Genomic DNA, 16,201 nt, shown 5'->3' with positions numbered 1-16,201 from the left:
AAAAGACATCTACAATACTACATTACACAGTATGTGAAAGGATATGTGAAAAAACTAGGGCAAAATAGAAGATCTCAATGATGTGCGACAAACAAAACAATGAAAGTTTTAGCCTTTCATTAACAATAAAATTAACGTGTGTATTGTCATTAAAATGTAAAAGTAATTAACTGGCAAAAGGCAGGACTGCAAGAAAGCAGAAAATTTCAAAGATAAAGATGTCAGGAGTAAAGGCAGGACACACCTGTACATCAGTCTAACAAGTTAACATTGTGATATCTGTAAATTGAGCTTGCTTAGGTCAGGTGTCATCATGTACACAACTTTGATGATGACACCTGAGCAAGTTCCATTCGCCAAAGACAGCCCGCGGATATGGTCACCAGCCTCAGAAAAAGCCAATAAGTGAACCTTGAGTTCAGAGTATTCTATCACAGATATTTCTGTATTGATTTTTTTGTCCTATTCACTCACCAGCCTATTTCTTGTCTTTCTAAAACTGCCTCATTATTTACATAGTTCTGGTTTGGATCATTTTCAGTTGCACACTGTGATCTATCTGACACTTCTTAGCAAAGGCAATTTATAACTCAGCTTTTGGGCAAAAGCACAATTTGCCAAAGAGTGTCAGGGAGAGAGCCTGAAATGAACTGTTTTCCAAAGAATATATTTATTTTCTCTGTTTTTTATATGCTGGATGCAGATTAAAAGTCAGAAGGATTAATATTTCACAGATTTCGATATTGGATTTCTATCTATGTCAGCACTATGGTTGTTTAAACGTAATAGAATGGACATGGGGAATTCACATTTTAATGGATGAAGCGTTTGTATGACTATTCTGCCTGCCAAAAAGATTTCAGCTCTCCATAAAAAACCATCAATCATTTATTCTCCCCTTTGTTACAGAACAGTCAGAGAGTTGTTCTGCTCGTGGCAGTGCCTATTTTTTGTCAGATCATGTCACACACAAAGTAATAGAGCAGTTAGCACAGATTAACATGCATCCCTAAATGGCAAGCAGGTGACAAAATTAAATTCTGCATCATTACCCGGCACCAATCAAACAGTGGGGGTCTGTTTGAAAAATCAAGACAAAAAGTAATAAAATGGCTATTTCCAATCCAGTAGGACGCCAGGTCTTTCCACAGATCACCATTAAAAATGGACAGAGTCATTAGGGTGTTTTATTCTCCTTACACAGTCAACAGGCCTTGGGCTGAGTTAAACCCAATTATCATGTGCAGAGCAAAGGAATAATTAAAAAAAAGCAAGGCTTTAAAGTGGGGCCTCCATGCTGGAAGCTGCATTTACATGTGTAATGAAGCTCAGGCCTCTCCTCCCCTTGATCCACAGACTCTTAACCACTTATAGCCCCCCTGTGCCTCTGTAACACCGCCCGCCTGCGCCTTTCTAGAACATTGTCTAGTCTGATCTCCCTCACTCCCACCTCGCTCCCTCTCCCATCTGCGAGAGCCCACATTAACCTTCAGCTCCTAATCACACAGAGATGATTAGTCTTCCAGCAAAAAGATCATTGCTGGCTCCCAGCATTGTAAAAGAAAAGGTTTTTAATTCTCTCATTAGAGAGAAATGCAGCGAAATATTTCACACTGTAATTACAAACCGAAGAAAAGGATTCCATACGTAGGAGAGAGTGACATTCAGCCTCACTGCCACCTCTGTATCTGCCAGTATGCTGTTTTTCTTTATTTATGACTGTCCATCTACAACTGGCCATCAAATGACAAGAACATCTGACAGTATCTCTTGATTTTCATTCATTTTCTTTTTGGAGTCCTTTTTGTATGTTGTTGTGGGGAGCTCTGTCGGAGTCAGCCTGCCGAGATTGAATGAAAATGTGTTAGCCTTGGGTCAAAGGCTTTCTAATGCTCATTTTCAGCCTCTGGGGTAACCTCAGGGGGGCATGGGGGAAACAATTTTCTCCTCCATGTTATTCTCAGAATAATATTAAAAAACTGTTTTCCACTAGTTGTTGTCAGTCACTGCATCTTTACCTTTGAAAAATGGAGTGAGTGGTGTGAAGAAAAATGTTTTTGGTCTGTGGAGTCGCTGCATCTACCCTGGTGCCTAGAGCTGTGGTTTGTAGCATTTTTCTTTGATTAATGGCAAGGATAGAACCTTTCTATTGTTGGCCTTCCATCTCAGAGAGAAGTGAATGAGCAAATGACTTGAATGAATTACCCATCTATCATACCTTTCCATTGAAGCAAGACCAATAAAAGTTTAGGTAATGACAGGATAAACAGCACTGAACCAAAAAATTGCCTTGCAAACAAAAGTCAGTTTAACGCTACTGATTTCTCCCCATCAACAAGTGGAGATTTCGATTCACAATACTTTAAGAAAATCAGAGATGCTGGCAATCTGCCCTCGTCTGAAAACCTTTGGTCTCTGGAGAGGTAATCGAGTTGTTTGGCAACTGTCCGTTCAGAGCAATTTGGCTGCATCTGATATTCAAGCAGCACTTGCACAGGTTTGGGGATTGGGAGCAAACAAGATGATGTCACAAAGCCTGTATAAATCTCCGCTATTGATGAATTGATGCATATATTTCCTCTCCTCATTCTGCCTCTGTAGCACAGTCCTGGAGGAGTCTTGTGCCACTTACAAAAATATCAGCCACAAACTCACACACCTGCAGCATATATACAGGCGAAGATCCTTTAATTTTTAATTTTACCACTGTGCTATTTTTTATGACGAGAAACCAGGCTGTTCTCAGGCATTGTTTGCACTTATACTTACAAAAGTAATGCACCACAATGTATATATATCCTATGAAATCCTGAGCTAGTAATTTGTGTATAACCCACGTAATTGGGAAAGTTGCAGTTGCCTAAACCTAAAAATGCATAACCATGTTTTTTTTTCCCTAAACCTAACCTATGTTCCTTTTATATTAAGTATGTAACTTTAGGTTAAGTACCCGTCATTTGTGGGGCCTGTGTCTTCAATGCAGGCCTAAATAGAATTGAGTGCATTTTAAACTCGAATAAGGGTAAAGAGGAGGATAAAACCAATGTATAGTCACATATTCGGTTAAAATTTCACAAATGCTAACACTGCCAGTAACTGGCTGCACAGATGCAACCACCCTTAATGAAAAATAATAATATTCTAGAAGTTTGCTATGAAATGTTAAGCTAACATTAAAATAACATTCGCAACATTTGGAGGATTTTCTGTGGTGTTTTCATACCATACAATTTAATTCAGGGGGTGTAAAATGAAGGCTTCTATTGAAACAGAGCTGCTGCCTGATACGTTGAACCACTTTGATGCCTACTGCTTCCCAAGATACAGTTATTTATTCAGTAAAATAAGCTGCCAAAGGAGGAGCCCAGAGATATAAGCATCAGCCAACAGATGTTTGCGTGTAAAATGAGCTTCAATTTTGTTTCAGCTCCCCAGAACGTTGTTAATCAATTTTGAAACTTGGACAGGGCAACAGCTCTCAGAAACAGACATAATTAAGCCCATTTTTCTTTCACCTGGAGTAGACGTCAAACAGTGGTGAGCTGCCCTCCCTTGCTTTATGCATATGCCTCCGGACCCTAAGCCCTTTGCTTGCATCATCTGGCCTCTGTGAAAAGGAAATATGAAGTTAGAGAGGGTTATTGCTGCTTTGTTCAGTGTCTAGTCTGTTTCGTGTTCTTTATAGGCCCTGCTACACTGGCAGAATTAATTAGAGCACACAACACAACACCTGTTATTTTTCAATTGAATCAACTGTCAAATTGCTTGGCTCCAGATTCAAAACTTTTTACAGAAGAGTGCTCTTTTAGTTTCATGTTTCCATTGCAAATCAGCTAAAACCCACTTGTGAGGCAATATGAGTATCACTTGATTGATAGCAGGACTTGATTGTGGCTAATTACAAGTAAACAGTAATTTATTTTATACCTAAATCGTTCAATCAAGCTGTCAGTGTAACGACGCATATATGAAACTGTATGTGGTGTTTTCTGTTAGTGGTGCCTTTTTTCCATTATTATTTACTAATGTGCCACATTTTATGTAAATATAGGTCAGCAAATCATGTGTTTGTGTTATTATTTATAATGTGTGTGTGTGTGTGTGTGTGTGTGTGTGTGGCTTGTTTATACAACACTGTGGGGACAATGTGTTTTTAGTGATTTTGTGGGGACTCACTTCTTATCTGGGGGTCTCTCCCCAACATCCATCTCATCCATCTTGTCTGTCAGTGTGTCTGTCCTGCTGAATCTGCTTGCTCTGTTTACCACAAATTATATCAAACACAATTGTACATGTCTGTCCCTTTAAAGACGCTTGCTACAATGAAATAAAGACATGCATGCACACACCCACGCACATGCTGTACACACACACAGCCTTCACTGTCACACTCTTAATACGTCAGATCAACCCCCGGTTTACTAAGCTAATGAGGAGCGTTCCATTGTCTCCTGTTGTGTGCTGTGTTTTCACCCGCTCTCGTTCATGGAGTGTCAGCTACTTGGCTCAGGTCTAGCTTTCGGTGGAACCACAGAGAAAATCAGATTAACCTAAGCCTTTTAACTGCGGTTGGGTTTGATCCCATTTGAGAGTTGGCAACACAACCTATTTTGTTTGTGTTTAGAGGGAGAATGCATGTGGAGGGAAGAGGAAGGGTTGGCAGAGAAGTAAATGAAAAAAAGATAGGTGACACCGGCTAAGCAGCTTTTTGCTTGGGGACACAGTTCAAGCCAAGGCCATGACACAAAGTGTTAAATAGTTTCTCACCTTTTATTCACAGGGCCTTCTAAGGGTCTTATTCTGGTCGATGTTCAGAGATGGAAAGAAAAACAAAATAAGTGACTTTACAGTATGAAAGAGATATGTGCAGAGAGAAAGCCACACAGTAAATACAGATTGGATTCGCACTGTTATCATACTGTTATGTAGAACACACAGAACGCACAGCCATGCCAAAAAAGACATGCATTTCTTATCCATTGCTAGTACAGAAACTGCAGGTTCATCTGCACAATAAATATATTTATATCTCCCTCTTTCTATGTGCAGTTTGACTTTTTTCTTTGCATAATATTCATGGATAAAAATGCTAGAAATTCTGAACAAAGACAAAATATTGTACGAGGTTTCTTTGGGTCAGTTCAGATTTCTTCATGTCTTTGAAATGGTTTTAGGATTCGACTGGAAGCGAGTGCTTGTCTCATTAGCTGCAATGACTGTGTGAAGCAAAGGCAGAGAGAGCATCCTACTGGTTTTTGCCTTGGGCCTTGAAACTCTCTCAAGCTGCCCGTATGCATCACAAACACACATATTTGAACTTCTGTGCTTTTGAGGACCTTCATTGACTTACAGCCCCCTAACCTTAGCCCTCACAACTAACCCTTCCTTTAACCTAACCTGGCCCTAAAACCATTCTTGACCCTTGAATCCGTAGAGAGTAAAAAAAACTTACCATGTCACATTACAAATATTCTATTAAAAAACTACAGCATAGTGTGATGATTAGCAAAAAGCATCTTTGCAAGTTTCCAAAACTTCAGGATAATTTTGGCTCCAAACATGTAACATGACATTAAATATGCTCTCCATGAGGAGAACACAAGCCCTGTTTCTGTAGCTTTTTATACTCCATTGCTAATACAGCTTTAACAGATATCAGTTATGCCTTAACACTGTCATACACATATCCATAAATTTATCTAAAAGCCAACAATGGAGCAGTTTAAGTCCCAAACAGAACACTATGCTCAAAACACCCAATTTCTAAAAGGGCTCAAATGTTTTAAGATGTGATGTTTGTCACAACCGGGCTCTTAGTCTGGACAAAAAAAAGTTGAGACATATGGGTTACTCAGAAACAAAGCGATTTATTAACTATAAGTAATCAACACAAGTGAAAATAGGTACGAGTCAGTTGTGTGGGGAGTGGATGAGTGAAACGTGCTGCAAAAAACAAAGAAAAGAGGGGGGAAAAAACACAAGCAAAGAGGAATGGTAAGGAGGTCTACCAACACCAGGTCTAATTGTTGCTCTATCACACCTGTGCATGGGGCAAGTAGGGCCCAGGTGTGTCCCATGTCACTAATTGCACTCATCACTGTCTGCAGCCCTGCAATGAGACAGCAGACACAGCAGAGGAACCAAGCAGTGGGGTGATCACATGCAGTTTAACTACAGTATGACCAATCTAGGAACCCAGTGACTATCTGTTTGATGACAAGACGCCTCTGGGAGTAATGGGCAATATTTTGTGAGATCAGGTGTAGCAAGCAGATATCCAGCTAAGACTGGATATTTTTGGCTCCACAACATGTAACATTAAATATGCTCTCCATGAGGGAATCACAAGGCCTGTTTCTACAGCTTTTTATACTTCGTTGCTAATACAGCTTTAACTAAAATCAGTTATTCTTTAAATTTGTCTATTAAGAAAAAAGTTGACATATTCTACTCCTCTGGAAAACAGTGGTATATATATCTATAAAAGGTCAATATAAATTATTAAGTATTATTAATAATTATAAATAAATTGACGTAAAAAAGCCAACAATGAAGCAGTTATTGCCAAACAGATCACTTTGTTCAAACCACCCAATTTCTAAATGGGCCCGAATGTTTTAAGATGTGATGCATGTCACAGCCAGGTTCTTAGTCTGGACAAAAAAAAGTGAGACACACAAGTTACGAAGAAACAAGTGATTTATTATCTGTAAGTAATCAACACAAGTCAAGCAAACAGGTATGAGTCAGTAGTGAAGGGAGTGGATGAGTGAAAATTTGCTGTAAAAAAAAAAACAAGGAAAAGGTGAGGAGCATGGGGCAAGCAGGGCCCAGGTGTGTCCCATGCCACTAATTGCACTCATCACTGTCTGCAGCCCTGCAATGAGACAGCAGACACAGCAGAGGAGCCAAGCAGTGGGGCGGTCACATGCAGTTTAACTACAGTATGACCAATCTAGGAACCCACTGACTACCTTGATGACAAGAAGCCTCTGGGGGTAATGGGCAGTATTTTTGTGAGATCAGGTTTAACATCCAGCTAAGACCTCCTCTTCTTCTGTGCTGATCATTTCAGCCAATCTCTGTAAAACAAAAACAAAAGCTTAAAAATATAAAGACAGACGATGGGTTCCAAGATTGCATTTCAGCCAATGGGTTTTGCCTCTCTAAACAGACTCTTTGCCTACCACTGAATGGTCAGTACTACTCTGACTAAAAACAGAAACCAGAATGCTTGCCTTACCAAAATCTTGTCCCATTGCCTACAGATTCTGCATACATATGCACATATCTGTTTTATACAGATTACAGTATGACCAACCAGCCATGTATTGAATCAGACAAAGATAATGCAAATCTCAGCTTAGCAATGTTATTTTAATTATAGTTCACAAGATCTGAATCCTGTCTTGATTTCTACCATTCTGGATCCATCTACTGGTTCGCCCATTTTCCCAATCTGCTGCACCTCAATGAATGACACACGAACACAATCTTCGCCTCTCAGCCCGTTCCTCGCCCACCTCGTGGTATTTATCTGACTGAATGCAGAAGGACAGATATCATATAGTGCCATGTGTGCAGAAAAAAGGCTGGGTGGAAAGCCAAATACTAAGTATGGCCTGGAGTAACAGAGGCCTGTCAGCTCTGCCGTGTTGTCTCACAGCTGGCCGAGTGGGTCACTGTGACAGATCACCTCCGTTTGGCCACGTCACCGCCAACCTTCAACCCCTGGGAGAGTCGGTTTGAAATAGCTAAATGTTAAGCCTGTCTGAATCACACACACGCACACACATCACATCACATACACATGACCACAACATTTACTCACCTCATGCATGTACAGAAAAAGTAGCAAAACAAGCACACTGGCACGCGTAGGACATACAACAGAAGTGAGTAAAAAGAGAAGCAAACCAACACAGACAAGGAAAAAAGCCAGACAGACTCACAGTTTTGCCAGACAATATTTCATGAGTAGGAGACTGAGTGAGTCATTTGTTCTACTCACCAAATGCCTCTTCCTTTTGTCCCTCAAATGGTAATGTTCAATCAGATAAACCAGCAGACTAGAGAGACTGGAACACGCACTATTTCCTGCAACATCTTTTTAGATCCACCCTGTTCATATTGATGTTTATGGCATAAAGGTCTGTGTGCATTCGATGGAACTTGATGTGTCCTTTGATGCAGCCCTTTTGCTGTTTCAGTGGTTCTCTGCAGGTGGTAATTTCTCAAGCCTAACTGATGTTTGTCAGTGCAATCCAAAAGGTCAAATAGGAGGATTTTCCGATCTGGATCAAAAAATTTAGGGGAAAAAAAAGACAAGTCTAGCAAAGACTGATCTGATCTTGTGTCAATGGTTAAAAAATGATCATCTGATTTTATTGTTTTTAAAAGTCTAACAATCAATGCTGTATTTTTTTTCTGATGAGCAAAGTCTCAGATTTACTGTGTAAACATCAGCTAGCTTCACCACCACTAAAGGCAGCATACTATACCAGATTCCTATACCTGGTGTAGGCTATATACCTCCTCTACTTCATCTAGACTGAATAGCAAGCCACCTGACAGGCTAGTTCTATGATAATGAGGTTTATCCCTTGTTGTATTGTATGTGATGACCTCTGCCAAGAAGGTCATGCATTCAGCTCAGTTTGTGCATTTGTCTGTGCATTTGTTTGTCAGCAGGACTGCAGAAAAACTAGTGATTTCCATGAAACTTGGTGGAAGGCTGTAGCATTGGCCAAGAAGTAACCCTTTACATTTTTGAGCCCATTTGAATTCCAGGGCAGATGCAGGAATCACAGGCAAACATTGTGGTGGTAGCATTACTGACAATAGCTAACAACTGCTGACTGAGCTAATAGTGGTAATGGGAACTAGCTCACAGCTATTAGGCTGACTTGGGAGAGGGGGACTGGAGGGTGGGCATTATGTTTTCGCAAAAGGCTGTCTTGCCACAGTGGGTCAGGCCATAGTTAAGCTGACAGAATAACATTGCTAACAACACCAACAGTGCTGACAGAGCTAACAGTGTTAGCTCTACAGCTAATCCCTAGCTAACCACTCTCCTGTGCTCACCCAGTCAGGGTAGTGTACAGTGCAGAGTGGCCATGATAAACTCCCCAGAAGAGATATGAATAATGGCAGTTTGCTGTTACATTAATGTTCTGAATGTCGTATACTGCACTTTCATCATTGCGAGATAGGGCATGTGGTTTTGGCGGAGGTCTACACTCTCCAAGTGCCCTACATAGTTTTATTACATGCTTGCTAATAAAAGATCCATCAAATTATGCACTGTAGCTACTGAAATGTGGGCATACCAATTTAGATTTTTATGAAATATATATTACTTTCTAAAAAAAATTTGTTTAGCTATGAATCCAATTTTAGCTCTTTTCTTTTGACGCCATGGCCCCAAAAAGTATAAAACAGCCATTCTTTCATCCTGGAATTGAATCAAGTCCAGAGCAATGCACCGAGACATTTCATGCTCCACTGGACACCATGAGGATGCTTTTTACCACTGAATATAATGGATGTGTTTGAAAACACACCTGACGCTTACAGTGCATTCCAGGCTTTAGAGATGAACCTCTCCCAGCTCATTTTAAGTAGCTGTGTGTTTATTTATTTATTTATTCATTACCTCCCTGCTGCCATCATGAAATAGTTGATTTCTGCTGCAGATGAGAAAGCCTCCTCCCTCTCACAACCTTGACCTTTCAGACACCTCTAGTGCAGATGAGATGTACTTTTGGGAAAGTCTCCCCTCCTTGCTTTCCAGAGATGCAGGAGATTTAAGGGGGTCAGGAAAGGGGACTGCTAGATAGAAATCTAATTAGGTGATTGTGCTTGAGGGAGCTTCGCTAGCTGCTCGATAAACTCCCACACTCTCATTTCCCTCTCTTGCTTCGCTCTCCCTCTCTCCCTCAGCAGTTTGCACTCACCCCGAGACGCCGCCTGAGAGTCCCCCTGCTGAGGGCAGAGTCACAGGACGCAGATCACGGCTCACTCACTACATCTTCACTGCTTTTCATATTTCTTCAAAGAAATGAGTAAATCCATCCATCGGCTGATAACAAAGCTTTTGCTTTACGTGTCTTCTCTTTGGCTCATTATTCCTCTACCTTCGGACTGAAATAAACCTGAAAGGGCCCCAAAGAATGATGAGAAGATGTGATCAGGCCTGCTTTGACATACAGCACGCTCAGTTGGATTCTCCATAGATCACTGTGGACTGGATGGATCTGTGGTTGTCTTTGAAATAATGAAACTTAAAACTGCATTGTTCAGCAAGTCATGTGAGCTCATCATACAGTCGTGTGGCAGCTTTTGCAAGCACTGTCTCCTACAAATATCATTCATATGCAGCTCATGCTTGTTGGTGCTGTTCAGAGACAAAGCCAAGAAGTAGTGTAATGCTTATCTGACCCTTATCATCATGGGGAAACACACTTGCTATGTGTATCCTGAGTCTTCAATTTGCCAGCAGCTGTTGGTGAAAACAATAAATAGGTGTTTTGATGCACATCATACACAGCTGGCATGTATTGCTCTTAAAGGGATAGTTCAGTTTTTGAAGTGGGGTTGTATGAGGTTCTTATCCATAGTCACTGTATTACCTAAAATAGATAGCAATTGGCATGCCCCTTGTTTGGAGAGGCAGACAGGAGTATGACCATGGAAGCTAAGTACTGTTCTGCTGTGGACTGGGGCAGCAGCCAAATGCATTTTAGCCACCTAGAAAAAAAATCTGTGTGCACTACATTTAGAATACTTGCACTGCTTAACCTTACCAGTGATTTCCTAGAGGGAACTAAGGGTGCTTTCACACCCACCCTCTTTGGTTCGGTTCAATTGAACTCAAGTTTGTTTGCCCCCTAAGTGTGGTCCGTTTGGGCAGGTGTGAATGCAGCAATCGCACTCGGGTGCACACCACAATAACCAGATTGAGACCTTCTTGAAGAGGTGGTCTCGGTCCGGTTACAACCGAACTCTGGGGGCGTGCCAACTGACATCTACTGTGTGTAATACACTGACTATAGATAAGTACCTTGTAACCTGACTTCAGGAGATCAGAACTATCCCTTTAACCCTTTGCAAATCAGTTTCATTTGGCTGACTTTAAAAATATGGTACCCTAATCATACTTTAGTTCCAAGCCTTGATATTGTGGACTGTTCAGTTGGCAAATGTAGCATCATTTTCCAGGTACATTCAATATGGTATGAACACTGGGTTTGATATCTATCTATATCTTATGTCTGATATCTTATTTCGCTATCAGAGCCTTACTCTCAGGCAATAAAAGGCATCACATTTTATGAAACTATAGCAATCTGTCCCATGGGTGTCAGATTTGAGATGGCATGTAATGATATTTTTTCTCTTTTAATCACCTTTGTAGAAATACAGGCAGTTATTCCTGGTCCATGTGTTTCTGTGTGTATTTCTCGAATGCAGATTTTGCAGCGTGCTGAGGAAGAAGCGTGTGATTTACCCTGAAATCATGCCGTAGCATTTTGTAATTACAAAGTAAGCCATATTATCCCAAACAACCTCCCTGAGCTGTGGGTATGACTAAGCCTGTTCTGTGTCTGTAATGCAACGTCAATGCTGAGGAGCTGTTTATTGTGAAGGTACAATTGTGGCCCGGAAGTGTGCTCGGCAGTAGCTTAGTCACACAGTAATGCATAGCCGCCGCTCAGGCTCATAATTTCAGAGTTGTATGCGGTGCAATAAATGAACGAGGCCGTCTTGCACAGACAAGCGACATGAGCTTAAAAGTTACACAATAAAGCAGATGTCTTTATGTGCCAGGAGGGTGTGGAGTATATCTACGGTATTGTTGTTTGAATAATCAGTTCGCAGGTGGGTGATAAATGAGGGACACATTTTTTCTGGAAAGGACAAGCATGAGAGGGAGATACTTTAGAGAAGATAAATGCAAAGGACAAGGAATCAGAGGAAGAGGAAATCACACTGATGAATAGAGAGAGTAGGTTAAAGAGGCAGAGAGATACAGGGGGAAAGAGAGACAGAAGAAGAGTTCAGTCCAGTAAACAAAGCCATGTTTAGCATTTTATAAGTATCCTGCTTCCTGCCCCTTAAAGAGGAGACAGCTATTATAACGGCTGAGTAATGGTTTGATATATTTCCCTGGATCTTATCTGATACAATAAGCTTTTGTGAGAGCAGACAAAGGAATTACAGCCATCGAAAACCCTGCTTTAATCATTCTGAGAAACGCCTTACTTAATAGTAGTTCTGGGGGTTGTTTGTCATGTGCGCCTCTGCGGATCTCTAACAGCGCCTCTCAGTAGTTCACCTGTGAGTGTGTGTGTAAGGAAGAAGGGAGGGGGAGGCTTATTGCAAAATAAAACTTGGCTTCCTACAAGGTTCTGCAGAAATTTAAGACAATTTTTGATGATGGAAAAATCTCTCACTGAGCCTCCCCACCTGCTTTTATGTGCTTCAGCTCCTTCTCACGCAACTCACTGAAGGGTGTTGGTCATTCAAGGTGATTAAGGAATGCAGAAATGCAGAATCTTTTACATTCAAAGGGAAGAAACACCAATCTTTGGACTAAGAACAGACAAGTAAGAACGGCTGACTGTGTGTGCAGTAGGCGTAATGTTATGGATACTTGTAGAGTCTGACAGGAGTGGGATGAACTGTTGCTAAACAAATACCCGGGCTATCAAAATGTGTAAGACATAAAATAAAGAAACTGAGCTTTCATAAAGTCGTTGGCAGCTCTCAGCTTTTCCTGTAAACCAGGATTAAAACAATTATTGTGTTATTGACAAAATGACACGTGCCATCTGTGCGAGGTGTCTGCTGCCTTCTGGGATAGACAACACAACAGGAGTGGAGGCAGTGCATGTACATAACTGATGTTTGAAGGACAAGCAGACAAAAATGTGCGTACTTATCATATGCAAACTTCACTGAATCTTTAACAGGGGTTTTAATGTGGTGTGCTACTGCTAGGCATTAAGTCGTAAAACTTTTCTTCATAGTTCAAAATTGACTGTACAGAAATAGTTTTTGGGAAGTACTTGCCAATAAATGTTGCAGAACTTCATAAAACATATTTTTTCAGTTTTGTACAGATTAAACAAACACGATGTGTCATTTTAATTGCTAGTTAATTTGAAAATGTAATCAAAATCCATGACGCACTTAATGTTTTCTTTTTTTAATAGCATTGTATAAGTCAAGACAAATCAGACCAGCTCTGTGAATGATATTTTACTTAGTTTACTTTCTCTGTGTGACTCTTTGTCATATTGCAAAATGTCACAAATAAAGAGTCTCAACCAAAGGTGGAAAACCAGCTCACTTTATATTTTATGCCAACAAATACTACTCGCACAAGTACACATATTATTACCATGGTGCTTTAGGTGTGCAATATTAGCTCTTGCAACAGTGCTTGTAGAAAAATCAAGAAATTTACATTGTTCCACAAATGTATTATCAAAAGAACTAGGGCTGTGCAATATGACGATATATATCGTGTGACGAGAGAAAAATGTCTATCGTTTCATATTTTGCTCTATCGTTTATATTGTTGTGACACAAATTACACTTTTTACGGCAATATTTTTCGTCATTTGCACGGATCACATTGATAAATTACTCTTCTTGGCTTTTTAATTCGCGAAGCTTTTACGGCACTTACAGTCACATAATGAGTTTATATAACTCTGCTGTCTGTCTCTGCTCCGCTGCACAGGGCAGCCCCGCAGCACTGAGAAAGAGCAGACAAGCGAGACGGCGACAAAAAATGACAATTAAAATGTGCTATATCGTGATATGTATTGTTATCGGGATATGAAATGACCTATATCGTGATATGAGATTTTGGTCATATCGCCCAGCCCTAAAAAGAACACATCCATGATTTCAACTGGACAAAATTAAGCTTTAAAATATTGTCATACATAGAATAGAATCAGAAGAGTTTTTGTTAGCTCAAGACAAACAAGCATCATTAAAAGCAATGGTTCCCAACTGGTCCAGCCATGGCGTTCAGATTTCTCCTTAGTAATTAAATCAAGGTCCACACAGTTTAATATAATCAGCATCATACTCACGTTTGGCCGTGTTGTCAAGCTAGTTTGCTGTCTCTGTCAAACAGCTGTCTGTTAGTCACTCATTCTGCAGCAGGAAATTGTACTTTGAAATAAAAGCTATATGCCGGTAATTCACTTTAATCCAAAATAAATTAAATTTTTTACAATTTTGACACATTCACAAGTCATTTGATGGTCCATTCAGAATGGACCCGCGACCCACTTATGAACCGTGACCCGCCAGTTGGGAACCACTGATTTAAAGCACTATCAATGTCCCCTCATCCCAGGTTGTCAGTTACTAATGCCTTCTCAACCCTGTCATGTGTGATATCTACGCTGAAGGCACCCATTTTGCATCTCTATGACATGCACCCTTTAACACGTGATGCTCAGTTGTCTCCTGGGTGAAACTGGTAAAAGGTGTTTAAAGTTGTCAGATAGTTGCGGTAATGTTCAGGCAACAGAAGTACTTGGTTAGGTTTAGAAAAATCATCATGTGGTTTAAAAATAAGTACGTAACATGACGTAAATACGTGACATGATTGACATATGTATGTCAAGAACAGATGTAAGTTATATCACATTGCAGATGACCCTAATGAAGACGTCAAGCTGAAGAGCTTGGTTTTTTAAAAAAGTTCTATGTACTACAAGTGTTGCTGGAATTTGACGCCTGTAATGTCTGTTAAAACAGCATTGACTTTACATCAAAATTGCAGTGCACTAAAAATAGCACTGACTTTTGGCATCACCAAAGCAACGTGGTCTCACTCCGAAATTGTCAAAATCTGTCAGTTGGGCAGTGACTTGTGGCGTCAGACACTGATGAAAAAAGCTGTCTTTTAACGTCCGCGTGACACGTGGCCAGTCACTGTCATAGTTTAACGGGTGATCGGCAGTGTCAGGGGGAAATGCAGTAGGACAAGGGCGAAAGCTACAGCGGGAAAAGTCCGAGTAAGGCAGGTGGGAAAGGTGGTGAATGGGTCCAATAAACACGGACTTTCACCTGGGAAAGTAGCGTCCGCATCCACATCATCAAACATCAGTAAATGATGAGGTTGTAGTGAGAATGTATTGACCAGGGACAGAAGCAGCAGTCTCCTGGCTGAGAGTCTGTTTGTTTGTCCTGTACACCGCCCCTCCCACCCTTCATTGACTTTCTTGCTCTTATTACTTCGTCAGTTGCTCTGAGCAACAAATATTGCTGCGGACGGGTTTACATTGGAATTAGTTGAAAACTCGGGGCATCATGGAGACACCGAAGGGTGTATTCAGCGTCAGTATTACAGGCCAAGGATCTTGACGAAGTGGCTGTTTTTGACAGCCTGGCAGTGAGAACAGGCTGATCTGACTAATTATAGATTATAGTATTGGACTACATATTTTGGGGGAAGTTCGTTTATTCATTCATTTTCTGTAACTGCTTATACTGTTAGGGGTCATGGTGCTGGAGCCTATCCCAGCTGGCATTGGGTGACAGGTGGGGTGCACCCTGGACTTGTCAACAGACTACCACAGGGCAATTTGGGGAAAGTGAGTCATTAAAACATGTTGTTGTTGTTCCTGTTTTCAGTTCACAAAGTTTACACTGACAGTTTCAAGACACTTGGATAAAATGTATTTTAATACATAAGGGGATTCAAGTTTTTTAAAGCCTCAGGCTTTTACTTAAAACCAAAACATATTAGCTTGTCTCATCATGCTGCTCTGCTGTTCTGTTTTCCTAGCATTCATGAATTTTGACATTTAAGCTTCAAAACATATTTTAACAAACTCTGTGTTTGTACTGCTCTGTGTGCAGTAAACAAAAGGTGAGGGAAATCAAAATAATAACAAATCTGTGGGCTCATACGTAGTGTGGCAGCAGAGGAGGAAACAGAGCTGACAGATGTGATGTGAAAATATCATTTATCAGCTTGTGGTTGGATGCTGGCTGCAGATTCATAGGATGAGAGGAGGATGAATTGTCACCGAGAGGCCTGTGTTAAGGTGAAAGGATCTCCAGGGGCTGTTTGATGTCTGCTCAGCTCACAGTGAATCATATCTCACCTTATTGTGTCCACACAGAGTTCTCAAAATTGGATCACAGTTGAATTTTATCTTTGAAT

General features: G+C 40.6%; 1 protein-coding gene across 1 annotated transcript in view; it reads left to right on the top strand.

The window, feature by feature from the left end:
- LOC125897378 (cadherin-22-like) overlaps positions 1–16,201 on the top strand; it is a 395,305-nt gene that overhangs the window by 359,680 nt on the left and 19,424 nt on the right. The gene's annotated exons all lie outside the window — the stretch shown is intronic.

Source organism: Epinephelus fuscoguttatus, linkage group LG1, assembly GCF_011397635.1.
Source record: "Epinephelus fuscoguttatus linkage group LG1, E.fuscoguttatus.final_Chr_v1".
Taxonomy (NCBI): Eukaryota; Metazoa; Chordata; class Actinopteri; order Perciformes; family Serranidae; genus Epinephelus; species Epinephelus fuscoguttatus.
The sequence above is the reverse complement of the archived record's forward strand: the minus strand, read 5'-3'. Positions and strand labels throughout refer to the sequence as shown.